Source organism: Pseudorca crassidens, chromosome 6 (genome assembly GCF_039906515.1).
Source record: "Pseudorca crassidens isolate mPseCra1 chromosome 6, mPseCra1.hap1, whole genome shotgun sequence".
Taxonomy (NCBI): Eukaryota; Metazoa; Chordata; class Mammalia; order Artiodactyla; family Delphinidae; genus Pseudorca; species Pseudorca crassidens.
In genome coordinates, this window is record NC_090301.1 from 120,654,505 (window position 1) to 120,659,032 (window position 4,528).

The 4,528-nt window shown below is 40.0% G+C and overlaps 1 pseudogene; it reads right to left on the bottom strand.

Annotated features, from left to right (window-relative positions):
- Positions 1-2,650: 2,650 nt before the first annotated feature.
- Positions 2,651-3,174, bottom strand: LOC137225922 (cytochrome b-c1 complex subunit 7 pseudogene; annotated as a pseudogene).
- Between the last annotated feature and the right edge of the window lie 1,354 nt (positions 3,175-4,528).

Below are 4,528 nucleotides of genomic sequence, written 5' to 3' on the forward strand. Positions count from 1 at the left end.
CGCTCCGACCGAAGCCCGAGCCTCAGCTCCCAGCCCCTCCCGCCCCGGCGGGTGAGTAGGCGAGCCTCTTGGGCTGGTGAGTGCCAAGCCAGTCGGGACTGATCCTCTGTGCGGGAATCTCTCCGCTTTGCCCTCCGCACCCCTGTGGCTGCGCTCTCCTCTGCAGCGCCGAAGCTTTCCTCCTCCGCCACCCGCAGTCTCCACCTGGGAAGGGGCTTCCTAGTGTGTGGAAACCTTTCCTCCTTCACAGCTCCCTCCCACTGGTGCAGGTCCCGTCCCTATCCTTTTGTCTCTATTTTTTCTTTTTTCTTTTGCCCTACCCAGGTACGTGGAGACTTTCTTGCCTTATGGGAGGTCTGAGGTTTTCTGCCAGTGTTCAGTAGGTGTTCTGTAGTAGTTGTTCCACGTTTAGATGTATTTCCAGTGTATCTGTCTGGAGTATTGTTGATTAACAATGTTGTAGTAGTTTCAGGTGTGCAGGAAAGTGATTCAGTTATACATGTACGTATATTCATTTTTTTAGATTCTTTTTTTCATATAGGTTATCACAGAATATTGAGTAGAGTTCCCTGTGCTATACAGTAGGTCCTTGTTGGTTACCTATCTTATGTAAAGTAGTGTGTTTGTGTGTCCATCCCAGACTTCTGTCTTATCCTCCCCCCACCCTCCACGTTTCCCCTTTGGTAACCATAAGTGGGTTTTTTTTGATATCTTTAAGTCCATTTCTGTTTTGTAAATAAGTTCATTTTTTTTTGTCTTTTTTTTTAAATTAGATTCCACATATGAGTGATATCATATATTTGTTTTTCTCTGTCTGACTTACTTCACTTAGTATGATAATCTCTAGGTCCATGCATGTTGCTGCAAATGACATTATTTCATTCTTTTTTTTGGCGAGTAATATTCCATTGTATTTATGTACTACATCTTCTTTGTCCATTCCTCTGTCGATGGATTTTTAGCTTAGTTCCATGTCTAGGCTATTGTAAATAGTGCTGCTATGAACTTTGGGGTGCAAGTATCCTTTTGGATTATGGTTTCCTCTGGATATATGCCCAGGAGTGGGATTGCTGGATCATATGGTAGTTCTACTGATATTTTTAGTTTTTTATGGAAACTTCATGTAGTTCCTCATAGTGGTGGTACCAATTTACATTCCCACAAACAATGTAGGAGGGTTCTCTTTTCTCCACACCCTCTCCAGCATTTGTTGTTTGTAGACTTTTTGATGATGGACATTCTGACCAGTGTGTGGTGATACCTCATTGCAGTTTTGATTTGGATTTCTCTGATAATTAGTGAATTAGTGGTGTTGAGCATCTTTTCATGTGTTTCTCAGCCATATGTATGTCTTCTTTGAAGAAATGTCTATTTATATCTTCTGCCCATTTTTTGATTGGGTTGTGTGTTTTTTTGACAGAGCTGCTCATTTTTTGATAAGCTATTTGTATATTTTGGAGATTAATCCCTTTCTGTTGCTTCATTTGCAAGTATTTTCTCCCATTCTGTGGGTTGTCTTTTCATTTTATTCATGGTTTCCTTTTCTGTGCAGAGATTTTTGACTGCAATTATGTCCCATTTGTTTATTTTTGTTTTTATTTTCATTACTCTAGGAGGTGGATCAAAAAAGATATTGCTGCATTTATGTCAAAGAGTGTTCTGCCTATGTTTTCCTCTAAGAGTTTTAAAATGTCTGGCCTTATATTTAGGTCTTTTACACATTTTCAGTTTGTTTTTGTGTATGGTGTTAGGGAGTGTTCTAATTTTTCTTTTACGTGTAGCTGTCCAATTTTCCCAGCATCATTTATTCAAGAGGCTGTCTTTTCTCCATTGTATATTCTTGCCTCCTTTATCAAAAGTAAGGTGCCCATATGCGTGTGGGTTTATCTCTGGGTTTTCTATCCTGTTCCATTGATCTATATTTCTTTCAAATTTCAAAGCATGTTTAAACCATTTCAGGTGTTTCCCTTAGTGCACAGACAGGAGAAGTGAATGTGGTCTAAAAGGGTTCAGAGAGACCAAGATACCCATTGGATTTCTAGCCCAGCCTCAGGAAGGTTTTATTCATGTCTTACTCTCTTGCCTCTCTGAGCTTTGTTTTCCGTATTCTTCCCAGCACTGGTAAAATCTTCCATCTAGGCTGGTTCTCTCATTTTTCTCCTAATGAGCTTTAATCTTTCATCCACACCCCTGAACCTGTGTTCCATCTGGTTTAGCTCAAATGGCATCTCCTTTAAAAAATCTCTCGTGACCCCCCTCACCCTCAATATCACACTTCTGTCCTTTGGGTTTCACTCTGTTCTGGCCAGATTGTCATCATTATGCCAGTAACACTTACTTATATGAGTTTGTCCATCTCCATCTAAAAGATTTAAGCTCCCTGGAGCCAGGATTTCCCACTTATATGATTTTTCCCTGCTTCCTAATATTTTGCTGTTTGATACCTTGTCATCATTTAATATCAATTGCCTTTTGCTCTCTACTATACTTAACATCATTAAGGGTCCACCTCATAGCCTACTTCCCAATTCATACTTCCCTGACCACAGCAGCCTAAAATTGATAGCTGTTCATCCAGCATTTCTGATTTATGTTAATGTGTCACTAACTGCCTCAAAACTTACTGGTTGAAAATTGCCATTTTTAAAAATTTTTTTTAATAATTATAATAGAGATTTATTTAAAGTAATACATTTACAGCCCAGATAGTTCTACATTGTACATTTCAGGTTTAACCAGCTTCATAAAAATACTTTAGGATAGCTGCATCCAGATTTAGACTACATGATTATTTCTTTGCCCATTCTTCTCTCTCTTTTCTTTCCCGAATAACCTCTTTCAGATATGGTTCAAGGTAGAATTTATCCTCCTCATATTTTGTCCACTGCTCTTTAGGCAAGATCTGCTGCCTCATGGTCAGGTCCCGTGCTCTCTTAATGCTAAACACCCTGTCATTATAAAGGTTCTCAGGAAGCTTTCTTATGGCTTCTTTTACATCATCATTCTCATATATTGTATCATCTCGCATTAAGCCCAGTTTACTGAACCCGACAACATTGTAATACCATTTATGAATACCCTGCAGCCATTTGCTTGATGCTGCAACGGCAGGCCTACTCGCCATTTTAACCCGAGACAGAAGCGTTGCCTGCTGGGTAAGTCCTAGAGGTCGCGCAAGGCCCAGTGCGCAGGCGTGTTACGTCAACGTCGCGACGAGGGGCGGGGTGCCATTTTATTTTTGCTCACAATTTTATGGCCCAGGAATTTAGGAAGGGCTCTGCCGGGTGGTCCATCTGTGAACCACATGGAAGCGGCTGGGGCAGACAAGTCTGGAGCATCCACTTCATGACAGGTTCCTTCCTTCACGTGTGGATGCCCAGTGTTCCTTGTTCTCTTTCCCTCTCCTCAGTGGGGTCTCATCCTCCAGAACCTCTCCATCACAGCACGATGGCCTCACAAAATAGGATTTCTTACGTGGAATTTAGTTTCCTCTGGAATGAATTCTCTGAAGACCTGGAAGGAAACTGCAAAGCATTTTCTGACCTAACTCTGAATTATGCAGTGTAACATCTTCCCTTATTCCACAGGTCAAAACATGAGTTTTACATGCCAACCATATTCAAGGGGAAGAGAAACTCAGAAGAGCATGAACCAACAGCCATGTTTGCTGAGGATGGGGAGGTGCCTTGGGAGACTAGGGATCACATTTTCATTCTTTATTTGGCAGGAGACATGCATTTATAGACTCTCATTTCTAACTGCCCTGTCATTTCTGTATGTTTTGTGCTGTTCCGTGGAGACAATGTCCAGGTTCTATCAGTGGAATTCAACCATTTGTATATGATTGACTGAGGCCTAGAAAATCTTGAATCACTATTTTCTACCAGCCTGATAACCTTTAATTGAATAAGCCCACAGAAAATCGACATTCATTAGCCAGGTTAGGTTAATCAAATCTGGCGATCAATGGAGATGCATATTTTGCAGCTCAGTTGCTCACCAAATCCTACATGGATGGTAAACACTTTTAAGACTGAGATCTCACATTTGTAATTTTGATTTTGACAGTACCTAGCATAGCATGATGGATGTATTGTAGTCATGGAACTTCCTATTTGAATAAACTGGTGAATAAATAAATAAAATAAATATTCTACATCTTTTCTGAAGATGTAATCTTAAGAAGTGGACTGGAAAAAAATTTAAGTTTGACACATGGAAAATAATTGCAAACTCAGAGCTCAAAACACATTTAGTACTCATGTGAATGATAGACTGTGTCTATCATGGATCAAAAAAATGAGGTGACCGTTTGCTTCCTTTGAAATGCCAGTTCCTGTGTTTCCCTTTCATTCAGTGTCATTGATGCTAAGTACACAAGGCATGCTAAAAAATGAAAAAAATAAATCAAGCAGTCATTTGTCTGCCAGTTGCCAAAAACGTTGTTTGGTTGTTGACTTTTTTTAAACAAATTGACTAGTTCAAGAGTTGGCAACTTTTTCTTAAAAGGCTAGTTGATGGTAATATT